Raw genomic sequence first — 13,334 nt, 5'->3', positions numbered from 1 at the left:
ATATCTACAGACAAGACATAAAAAATTATAAGGACAAAACTATTACATTTATTTAAGAATACTGATAGATAAATAAATGTAAGTAAATATATCTTTATATAACGTAGGAACATTATGATCTAAAAATAGTTTCTCATTTCTGTATGCGCATTAAGCTAGAAAACCACGTGGCATTAAAACAAAAATCATATTTCTTCTGTTTTCATCAACCGAAAATTTTACAAATTTTAATTTTTTTTTACCTGTAAAATATTTCTAAATCGTATACTTCAAAATTGTATATATATTAAATACTTATATTTAATGTTTATGTATTAATATATCTTGCCACTAATTGCATACATTATGTTTTTTTTATTTAGTCATGAATTTAAAATTAAAGCTGTAGCTTCAAAAATTACAAAAAGTATTTTCTCAGTATTATTTAGTAACCCTATGATTTTACCTAATTACACTGAAATTTATGAATAATAAATTTCAAAACGTCAAAAACTTAGTAACAGTTTTAAATTATTATTAAAAATTTAATTTATTTTTGTAATGTGCTATACGTAAAATAATGTGCAGCCATTAAATGTAAATAAAATAATTAATGCAAAACTAATAATTATAAGTAATTCATCTCTCTTTCAGGAGTTTTGTTTAGTAACCAAAACAATAAAATTAAGCTTTGTGCTTACATTTAGGTTTTATCCTAATAGAAATCGAGAACTTAAGAGATGAGAATACTATTTTTAGAATGAATATAAATATAAGTATGAATACTCTTTAGAATGAATACTATTTAATTTGCTTATTATCAAGAAAAAATAAATAATTTATAAACAATCATAGGGGCTGATTAAAAAAAAATTATCTCCTTATTCTGTCATAATTTGTTTAAAAGAAATGAAATCTCTTAACAAATTTCTATATTAAAAAAAAAAACTTAACAGCAATAGCCTCCACTGTTGTTGTTGTAGGCCATTAAGGTTTTTGTTGTTGTTCGATTGTTCTTGTTTTCCAGCGGCACCATCTATGGCCAAGCAATCCACTTCAGCCACATTCATCCCTCACACACGTTTATTGAACGGACCCATTCAGTCATTCACAGATTGTAATTTTAACCTGAAACAAAGAACGATTCGAATTCAATCTCCAATCCATTACCCCCAGAGGTATCGATTTGTTATGGGAACAGGGAGGATTTTTACCCGACAGATTTAACGTGCACGAGTCACCATTTAGTACACGGGGAGTCTTCGGCCGACTGAATTCAAACTCCGGTTCTCCCGGACGTGAGTCCATCTTCCTGGCAACCAAGCAATCTCAGCAGTTTCCTCCACTGTTTCAGTTGTTTTACTTTCCTTAACATTTAGGTTTGCTGAGCAAAAACTGTTGGATATAGAGATTTAAAATCAGGAAGTTGTCTTGAAAAACGTACAATGAGCACCATGACATAAAAGAAAAACACATTTAATAATTTGATTGAGAAAAACGATCTGCTAAGTTTGTATTTAAAAAAGCATCCACGCCACTCTTTAGGCTGCAGAAATGCAACTACGTAGCAAAAATTTACATGCTGAAAATAGCATATTTTTATGAACTTAACATGAGTTTTTTTTATCGTATTTTATTTATTTATTTAGTTTCGTTTGAAAATTCCAAATTATTCGTAAGTTATTACAATTTTTTCTCACTTTTTTTCCTTAAGTTATATTTTGCTGTGCCGGGCATAAGGTTTATGAAGAATTTGGAATTATGAAGACGCACAGAAAAATTTACAAGGAATACAATGGAATGAAAAATGAAAGATTGGGTTATTACTTCGAGAAATATCAACGATTAAATTTGTAGTTAGAAATATCATTCGAAGAACAAACTTCGTAATGCAAATTCAGAATTAAAATTAGACAAACTAAAGATGGTCATTTATATTTGTGAACTTAGATCAAGTTTTATTTTTTTCCTTTTTCTTCAAAATTCCAATTGTTTTGAAAGTTATTGAAGTTTGAAGTGCTTTCTTCATTTTTTTATGTTTTTTTTTTTAAGAAAATCTATAATTCTCACTTATATGCTTGCACTCGACCTTATTAGTAAATAAACAGTCCAGATTACTATATAAGTCAACCAGCTTGTGTAGGGGTCATGGAACTGGCCTTGCAGCAGAAAGGTTCTGGGTTGTTATCTTATATAAGGTGAAATTTTTATATTGTAAGCAATTAAAATCCTTTCTCGTTTATTACTTCTTATTGTGTCATAAAATTCATATCCCAATTTTTTTTTCAAGTACTCAGTTCCTTATTTACAAAGCCAGAAAAAACTTCCGTTTTCTTATGATTTACATACTAATAAACCGTTCTAATGTAAAGTAGTCACAATTATACATTTTGTTAATAAAATATAGTTTTTGAAAACAAAATATTTTGACAGTAAATGAAAGAAAAATATATTGATCGACTTTTAAAGAAAAAAAAATGAATTAGTAGCAATCATAGGGTAAGGCGAGTGAAGCGAGCAATCAGCAGAGCCTCATAGTTCCTTTATAAAATTATTTAGCGAATCTTAGCCGAGTTATCATAATTGTTATTTCTTAAAAAAGTCATTGAAATCAACTCAAAATGTTATAAAAGTGCTACAATTCAATAGAGGGCAATTAATTCTATACTTCAATTTATTTCATCATTAGTTAGCATTTTGAAATTAAAACTATCGCATTGGAAAGTGTAATTATCATAGCCGGAAACGACAAAGCTTACGTGGTTTGTCAAACGAATGAATGTCTAACTAATAACACAACCTTGAAAGATGTTCTCTCCAATGACTGGAAAAGACAGGTTTGTGCTTTAATAAATAGTTTCTCAGGTCTAAACCAAAACTTCACTAATTTTATCATAATAGTATTTTTAATTAACTTGATTGCGCTTAATAAAAGATGTAACAAATTAATGCAACTAATTGGAAACAGTATCAAATTTTATATTATTTTCATATTTGTCAAATCAAATAAAAATGTCACGAATACTTAACTATTTGAATGACTATTAGAATTAGTATTATAATGTTTTAAGGGCTCCACTAGAGAATGTTTCATCTAAGTCGCGTCACTCCTCAATTCTCATTATTTCTACACATTTAATTCTATTCAAAAGTGCTTAAAAATGTCGAATTCATTGATTAAAATGTTTAACTTTTTGGTGTTTTAACACGGATTTTGTACCTCAAGTCCACATTTATTGGATACAGAGTGGACCTTTTCTAGACTTTACAAGACTTTATAACTTTTTTTTGAGACTTTATAACTTTTTTAGAATACCGTTGCAACAAATTTGCAACATTCACAAACTTACATTTACAAACTTTTTTGTTTTGTAAAAATGCTTATTTAATTTCTTATTGCTACAATAACACTTTCAAAGATAATATTTAACAGTAGTGCAGTTAGTTAGTTCTCATCACAGCTTTGTAAATTAAAATAATTATTTCTCATTTCATATTTTAGTTACATTTTTGACTAGATACAGTTTTAAATGAAAATTTATACCTTAAATATAGCGTATTTACCAATCAGTAATAAAAAAAAGTTAAAAAAAGTTAGTTTATAGTACGCATAATGCTATTATGCGTACTATAAAGATGTTATGAGAGACACATAAACCTGGTAAATACCGTACATAAGAAAAAAAACAAATAATCTGCTGGTAAATAATGATAAAAAAAGGATAAATAGAATGGTTTCAAGTAAGCAGTCTAAAACATTTCGTGAAATGTAGGCTGATTACAGCCAAAAATTTCTTGATCTTTATACTTATTAACGAACATATCAACTAGAATGCACGAAATAGTAAGACAACAATTAATATTTCATATCATTAAGAAATATGTAATCATATGAAGTGTATAACCAAGTATTTTCAATGTAGTAGACAGAAAAAACAAACAAAAAATCATTTTCTATCAAAAAACTTTCTCTCGACCTAAAAAAATCGTATGAGCTGAAGCAGCCGCTACTGTTTCGGGTGTTTAATTTAACATTGCATTTTGTTTTGCTAAACCGAAACTAATATACTTAGAAATTTGAATACAATGGAATATTGTAGAAAACTGTCTGCAATTTTGTGATGTTATAAATTTTACAATGGAACACGGTGGAATAATAAATTTATACTCGATAATTAGTTTGAGAATTATTAACGGTTAAAATTGGCGTTAAAAAATTCCATACAAATCGATCTGTAGAACACAGGAATTCAATTACACTGTTAAAGTTTGACATTATGAAAAGGCTAGTGTTTTGTTTTTGAATTTAACCTGAGCTTTTTTTCTTCAATTCAAATTTGCAAAAATTATTGCAATTTCAAAAGTTTTTTTTTTTTCGGGAATTGTTCCAAACCTTTTTCCTCTTTGCGTAACATTTCGCTTTTCAGCAAAAAAATTAAGGGATTTAAAGTTTCTAAATAACGATAGGCTGCAGAAGAAAGTACAAGGTAAGAAACTAGCATTAGACAATTAGCTCGAGAATTATCAACTGTTAAACTTATGGGGGGGGGGAAATATGCTTGGTCGATTTTAACCCTCTGAAAAGCAACTACGGGGTTAAAATTTGACGTGCTTAAAGAGCCTTTTCTATTAACACAACTTGACACAAACTTTGTCGCATTTTTTTTAAGTTATTGCACATTAAAGTGCTTTTGCACGATTTTTTCAAGAGATGAGATCGAGTGAAAAAAATCGCTTTGAATTTCATCGCTCAAAAATTCACGCAGATTTTCATCGCGAATTTGCTTTATTGAATATTAACCCATTGTTGCAGAAAATCTTTCTTCCGCTCACGATAACTTTATCTTATAATCTCGCGTTTCCAGTTTATGTCAATCGAGAAAAAGAGAGATAAATTAGCTCTTGCATTAATGTTTAAAATTGAAAAAAAATCTTAAAGCTAAAAAAAAACGTTCCTTATTTGAATTGATATAAGTCTCGTTGACGAGTAAAATTACTTCTCATTTATTTTTTAATGAATCATACAATCTGCATTCTTTAGTTTAGTTTCAAATCAAAAACAAATAATTATTTTTTCCAAATTTAGGCAATCGCCTATTAAAGCTACAATACTTGTATATTTTGAAAACAAAATGCTCCGTTTTTTTGTAGGAAATATTAATGTTAAGGGGAAAAAAGCAATGATGAAAATGAAGCAATTACGTAGGTTGGTGAACGAAGTGAGTAAGCTTGAGTCCTCCTAGTATATTATAAAATTTAATAACTTATGCCAGTATTCTTTAAGATTTATGAGTAGTTTTAGGAACACTAAATCATTTTTTAAGCTCTCATGCGGTATAAAACATTTGTACTTTTAATTAAACATTTAGAACAGACAAGAAAACAACATTAAAAATTTACTAAAACACGTTATAATGGAACCTAAAAATATTTTAAAACATTATTTTGAGTATTATATATTGTTTTTTTTTCCATTTAACATTTTGTTTCATATTTCAAAACCCCTAATAAAGTAAAACATTTATTAAATTAACATAAATGTTTAAAAAAATATTTATGATGAACGTAAGTTATGAACATATACCAGTCAAAATTTTTGATTGTTTTCCATTGATGGACCAACATAATCTTGATGGTAACCACCAATGCTTCCATCATGAACCATTATATTTTTTGATGGTAATCAACATAAATAACCATCACCCCAAAGTATCAATTCCGAATTATTAATGATGGTACAACATAAGAAGAGCTACTTGTGTTGATGGTTTGTTCATGTTGAACCATCAGAAATTACTATCATAGTTTCTTAGAAATCGAATGTTGGAACGATCATGATCAATGTAGGAATTCGGACTGATTTATGATGTTCCAACGTAAAAAGAAACCAAATTGTTTTGACGAAATATTCCTGAAAACCAACAAGAATTCCAATTAGACCATCATGGAAATGTATAATTGGAATCATCATGAACCATCACGGATCATTATGGTTTGTTGTTCCATGAGAATCAAACTTCTCTTGAGGGTTAACCATTATGGTATTAAAGTAGTATTTTCCATCATGAAATTATGAATGTTTATGGAAATATAAAACCCATGAACGCATATTGGAAAATATTGGATAATGGTGACCATCAAATGTAGTTGGATAATCATCAATCGCAGTGAAACCAACATAAGCCATCAAATTGTTTCGATGGGAACATCATTAATTGCACAGAAACCAACAGAAACCATCAAATTGTTTCGATGGGAACATCATTAATTGCACAGAAACCAACATAAACCATCAAATTGTTTCGATGGGAACATCATTAATTGCACAGAAACCAACATAAACCATCAAATTGTTCCGATGGGAACATCATTAATTGCACAGAAACAAACATAAACCATCAAATTGTTTCGATGGGAACATCATTAATTGCACAGAAACCAACATAAACCATCAAATTGTTTCGATGGGAACATCATTAATTGCACAGAAACTAACAAAAACCATCAAATTGTTTCGATGGGAACATCATTAATTGCGCAGAAACCAACATAAACCATCAAATTGTTTCGATGGGAACATCATTAATTGCACAGAAACCAACATAAACCATCAAATTGTTTCGATGGGAACATCATTAATTGCACAAAAACCAACAGAAACCATCAAATTGTTTCGATGGGAACATCATTAACAGCACAGAAACCAACATAAACCATCAAATTGTTTCGATTGGACCATCAAGAATTTTGACTTGGGTATGAGTATAAATAACATGTTAATAAGCTTAATAATTGCTAATAATTATTATATCATGTTAATAGTTGTTATATTCCAGTTTGTATAATACTCTTGCACTTATAACTTAATATGGAAAATTTTACAGCGGCCTAGGCCTATAGGCCCATTCGCCGAATACAATGGAACAACAATTTTTAATTTCACAGCAAGTATATAGAAATAAAATGTTAAAAATTTTACAGTAACAACGATGGCAACAAGCCTCGAAAACATTGAAATACATCAGAACGAAGGTCAACGGACTCTTATAAATTAACATATCGCTCAAAAATTTAACATAAAAATAAACTAAAACAATATTGGTCGTGTTTGGTGTTGTTACTTTCAGGCCAACTGACCCTTATAGTGACGTAATATATCTAACATCTCGAACCCATTTTTACTTACTAGATACTACACTCGAATAAAGTTATCAATAGAATCGAATTGAGAGCTAGAGCTAGTTGCTGGGTAAAAGAAAATACTTAAGAATTACACACAAGGTAAAAGTACACATTAGTAGAAGCCTTTCCAAAAGGACATAAAATTTGTAAAAACCAGTAAAAATGAAAATTGTGAAAACATTACAATTTTAAAACAATATGTTAAAAAAAAAGAAATCGACTGTACAAAGCCATTAACATGCATAAAATTTCAAGGTATAAAATTATTTGTGGATAAAAGATAGGATAACGATTGCACAGACAAAATTGATAAAATAAGAAGTATAGATATACGATAATATACACTAAGATTAAAATCATTAAATTATATTTGTCCAAAAGGGACGCAAATGTTATAACATTCATTTAAAATTTAAAAATGTTTGCAAATCTTGTATCTCTCAATCTCTCAAGTTGTATTATAACTTAATTAATGTAACTTAATTAATGTACTTTACATTAATGTACTATTATCACTTAAAATGAAATGTTTACAAATTTTATGTATAAACAATATTTATTTAGTCATGAAGTTAGCCTATTAAATATAAATTTAAAACAGCAAGCAGCCTCACTTAAATATATAATAACTGACTTATAGTAAAAGTTACTGTTAAAGCTCATATCACTAAATCACTTATTCTTCTATGCTCATTAATATTTCATCCAAATATTATATAGAATGTATATAAATTTCACCTAAATGTCAGGCATAATTTTATTTAGGACTCTCTCTTCTCTCGTGAATCAAGCAAGCGACGTAGATAGTCATGTTCTGTATTTATTTCCGAATATTTACGATGCACTTGAGGATGAGCTAGCCTTTCTGGATAATATAAAAGTTTTGTTTAAAAGTTGATCAATAATTAAGGCATGAGAAATAATAAAATAGTTAAAATGATATTTATGAAGCAGAAATATTTTTAGGTTTCGAGAGAAAAGTTCTTTTTAAAGAATGCAGTTTTGCAAATTAGATTTTTGGAAATAATTAAGCACTAAAAAATTTTTCGCAAGGAATGTTTTTATTTTGAGGATAAAGTTAATTTTAAGGTTCTCTGTAAGCTTAAAATCATCAATATCGATAATTAGCTCCTTGGAATACAAGTGATATATAGAGTTATATTAAAAATGGGCTTCGAATACTTTGTTTTATAAAAATAATTTCTTCTGCGATTTTTTTTTTATTATTTCCTTGAAATTTTGTCTCTGTTTTAAAAAGACCTATGAAGGCAACCACTGCTTCTGTTTTGAGTGTACATCGTAACGTAACATGTTTTTTTGCTGCACAAACACTGTAAAAATCAGAACCTTTAAATTAATGAAGGTGTATGCAAAAAATTTGCAGGCTATACAATAGAATTAAAGAATTATATTTTGATTATTAATTGGGAGTTATCAACTGTTGACCTCGAATGAAACTCCACCATTTGGGTCACTTTATAAGCCACTGGAATGGATTTTTTTTTTCGATATTGCAATTTGTTCGAAAAAATATTACAATTATAAATGCTCTGTTAAAGGTTTTTTTTTCTTTACTGTCTTATGCTAGATTTTTGTTTTGCAAAATTTATCAGACTTCGAAACTTGAAATTGCTAAAATGTGCTGATAAATGTACAAAACTTTCGAGAAATTAAAAGATTTTAAGATTTGACTATAAGTTCGAGAATTAGCAGAACGAGAATTAGCATTAAACTTTAAAAAAAAGAATAGAAAATCATTTACTTCCACCTACTGTAACTACCATTTTCACTTATATCCTTCACGCAAATTTTGTTCAATTCAATTCATTCAATTTCTTTGAACGTTATTACAATATTTCAAGTATTTGTTCTGTGATTTCTTCATATTTCCTTGCGTTTAATTAAATTTATTTATCCACTGTTGTCAAAAAAAAATTATCGCATTTGAGATTTACATATTGCAAGCTTGAGCGGGACTTCAATCGTACAAAATTAAATAAATAGAATAAAAAATATAAAAAAGATGTTAAATGTAGCTAGCTATAAATTATAATATGTAATAATTTAACTATAATTTTATAATTGTCGTAATTTAATATGATTTCCTTATATAGATGTTTTTTTTAAAAAACATATATGTGTCAAGAGAGATAAAAACCGTTTCCTATTAAAATAAAAATGTAAGCAAAATATGCAAAGTTACAAATAACACATAAAATAAAAAGTGTGTAAAACTAAAAGTTAACCCCAAAGTAAAGTAACGCAAGAAAAAAATGCTGAAAGCAAAGTAATGCGTAATGAATAAAGTAAAATAAAGTGTAAAGTAAATTGCAAAACAAAGTAAAGAGTTAAGTAAAGATTAAAATAAGAAGTGCAATAGGCGAAACAGAAAGTTAACTAAATTGCAAATTAGTGACTAAAACAAAGCAAAGTGCAAAGTTTAGTGTTAAGTACAATAAAATACAATGTAAAATAACTTACAGAAAAGCCTAATGTATAACTAAAAGAGTAAAGTAAAATTAAGCGTAAGGCTTAAAATAAAGTAAAGCGTGGTGTTAAAAGTGGAACCAAAGTAAAGTAAAGAGTAAAATATAAAATATAGAGTAAAAAGTGAATGTAGAAGGAAATGTTTAAAAAAATTAAGTTGCAAGTAAAACATAAAATATAAAGTCAAAAGTTCTTGTAGAAAGAAAAGTAAAAAAATAAAGTTGTAAGTAAAATAAAAATGTGAAGTACAGTAAAAAGTAAAATATTGCATGATAAACCTTAAAGCATATAATAGAATATGAAATTAAAGTGTAAAGATGAGAGTAAAGTGAAACCGTTAAGTCTGAAGTAAAGTGTAAAATTTAAAAAAATTATTTAGAGCGTAAAATTTAAAATAAAATAAAAGAGTATAAGTGAAATATAAAGTGTTACGTAAAATATAAAACAAAGTTTAAAAAAAAATTTAAAGTAAAATGCAAATTAAGAGGCATAAAGTAAAATGTAAAGTGCAAAATATTAAGTTAAATTTGATTTAAAGCACAAAATAAAGTAAAGAATAAAGTAAAGTTTGAAAAAATGTTTGTTCTCAAAATAGTAATTTTGTTTAGCAATGTAAGTATTCGAACAAAGCGTAAAACAGAAAAATCTGTTTGTAAAAGCTAAGCCTATCCTCTGGGCAATTTTACGAATTCGGCAAGCTTCATTGTGGTTGTCTGGAATCTGCAATTAAATAATATGTAAAGATCAGAGTTGCTATTAAGTAAATTTTCTTCTCATTTGTCATTCTCATTCATGAGTAAATTTGCTTCTCACTAAATTTAAATATTTTTTCAACTTCAGATGATTATTTTTGAAATCCAAATAAATATTCGTTTTGATACGATAAAAATATTAACTAAAGTTTTCTTACATAAAATAAATCATGATTATTTATTTTATAAATAAAATTATCTTTTTTTTGAGCAAGTAGTATTAACATTTTAAAAACAAAAACTAACAGAGGTGAATCAGAGACAACCACAGGGATTGGTGATGAAAAAGAACAGATAGAGCCTCCTTCTACTTTAAAAAAAATATATTAGCCACTTTTATATGACAAATACTAACTGAACACCCATTCTCCATACAAAATGAAAAAAACAGTATTAATCAGCACTATAAAATCATGCAAAAAAAAACTGATAGACAAATACCGACTCAATTAATTTAACTAGATTAATTCATTTTTTTTCTATAACTATTTGTTGTCTTTCCCGATTACTTTATGTTCTCAAATTAAGCAAAAAATATTTTTAAAAATTTATCCCATCAAGAAAACGCTTAATGATATTCTATATCATTTGGCATATTGCTATTGCTCGAAATCAGTTACTGAAAGACATATATGCTGACACAATTAATGAATCTAGAATAATTTAAATTTTTTTCTATAACTTTTTGCTGTCCTTCTACCTAACTTTGTGTTTTCAAATTAAGCAAAATATAGTTTTAGAAACTCATCCTATCAAGAAATGGCTTCATTACATTTAATATCATTTGGCATATAGCTATCAACTCAACTAATAGAAAAAAATTAAAATAATCAACAATTTCCTCCGTTATTTATCCCTTTCTTTTTGACATAGAGAACTATTTCCATAATAACTAGTGCAGGAATCTTGGTATCAATATTATATTATTTTATGATCGTCGTTAAACAGCTGATCCAACTTTTGAGTTTACAATTACTAATGTTTTACTTAGTTGCCTTGTAATTTGAATGCATCCTAAAACAGAAGGGAACTCGTGTATCAAATATTGGGAGAACTTTGCCTACTTAAAAGACATTTTGGTTACAAGGAGAGGAAAACCTCAAAATATTCCCAAGATTAACCTGATGGCAAGGGGACTCTAACTCATGATCTGTCTACCACTGAGGTCATTTTACGTATATATATATATATATATATATATATATATATATATATATATATATATATATATATATATATATATATATATATATATATATATATATATATATATATATATATATATATATATATATATATATATATATATATATATATATATATATATATATATATATATATATATATATATATATATATATATATATATATATATATATATATATATATATATATATATATATATATATATATATTACGTTTCCTGACGAGTTATCCTTTAGGACCATAACATCGGAATAAGTTCAATTTTAATCCATTAGATTTTTATTTGCTGTCGCATTTTAATACTCTTTCTGTATAATGATGATACCATTCTAATTTTTATTAAGCATTTATTAAAAAAAACGAAATAAGAAATTAAGTTATTTACAAATATCCATGGAGCATAAGCTTCTGGAAACAAGTTTACAAATTCATTTTTAAAAGACAAGAGCGCATTTTTTCTTTAAATAGAATATAGTTATTATTTCATATCATGTCATCCGTAATATCCAGACTCCTTTATTAGGATTGACGCTGCAAGAAGTACTCATACGATCGGATGACGATGTATTAAAATCTCAAAATATTTATAATAAATTGAATGAGATTTAGACTTCATGAAATCATTTTATAGCACAGAGCGTATTCGTTTTATAAATAAAGATCACATTTAACTAATCAATGATAATAGAAACACGAAGTGCTTAGTTAATTATGTGAAAGTGATTATTTAAATTACTCATCTGTTAGAAAGGCTAGTCTACAATTAAAAAGTATAATTCTTTTTAAGTTTAGTTTTAAGATATCTTTATTTCTACTTTGCTATTATTTTAGTTGACCTTCAATGAATGACCTTCTTTAAGGAATTAAATAATATTATGAATTTTGACCTCCAGGAGTTTATAGATATATTTCTTTAACATTATACTTCACGTTTAAGTCTTATCATGTGAATACAACATTTTTTGGAATACTTTTCCGATTTCATTTCTTTTTTTAAGAAATGTATTTGAAAAAGAAAAACATATTTTTTCTCAAGTAATGTGAAATAACTTTTAAACTATTGAGGTTAAAGATAGATATTTCCATTCCTATTGATACACCTAGAATTTGAAATGCATGTATTGATTTTATTTAAAACGGTTCTACTTTCGCATTCCCCTCCTGCTATCAAAGTATTTTTAGCAATGTGAGTTTAAAATAGCTTGTCAATGGAACTATTTTAGGAAATCTTTCACAAAAATATATTTGTGAAAAAGAGATCTTTAAAAATTAAATTATTTTTGCGATTGGTGTCTTACTTAAAACGAAGAATGTTTTTCTTTCTAGATCTTGATTGAGAAATAAATTTATAAAGTTTCAGAATAAGATTAATTTAGAATCAGATCAATGAATTACATTATCATATTCATAAAAAGTATATCTCATATCATATTTATAAAAGAAATTATTTTTCATAAAACTTTTTAGTGAGCAATATAGCAACATATCATAATAAGAAAAAAATAGTTAAATAACAATTTATTTAAGTATTTTTCTTACCATATTGAAGCAAAGAGCCAAATAACCATACATAAAATTGTACTCAGACTGTGAACTATGAGAAACACCGTTAATTAACTGCTTTCCCCTAATGCTGTTAAACAACTAGAGTTTTATCACACAATCTAGGCCCATCTTGTCAAGACCCTTCGTTCCTTGCAGTTGGGTGCATCTCATGGCCAAAATCTG

At 27.1% G+C, this 13,334-nt stretch overlaps 1 protein-coding gene across 1 annotated transcript in view; it reads left to right on the top strand.

Annotated features, from left to right (window-relative positions):
• The window catches only part of LOC107445025 (glutamate receptor ionotropic, NMDA 2B), a 256,192-nt gene that overhangs the window by 74,248 nt on the left and 168,610 nt on the right, over positions 1-13,334 (top strand). The window lies entirely within an intron of this gene.

This window comes from Parasteatoda tepidariorum, chromosome 5 (assembly GCF_982258835.1).
Source record: "Parasteatoda tepidariorum strain Cologne lab strain chromosome 5, Ptep-v5.0, whole genome shotgun sequence".
Taxonomy (NCBI): domain Eukaryota; kingdom Metazoa; phylum Arthropoda; class Arachnida; order Araneae; family Theridiidae; genus Parasteatoda; species Parasteatoda tepidariorum.
The sequence above is the reverse complement of the archived record's forward strand: the minus strand, read 5'-3'. Positions and strand labels throughout refer to the sequence as shown.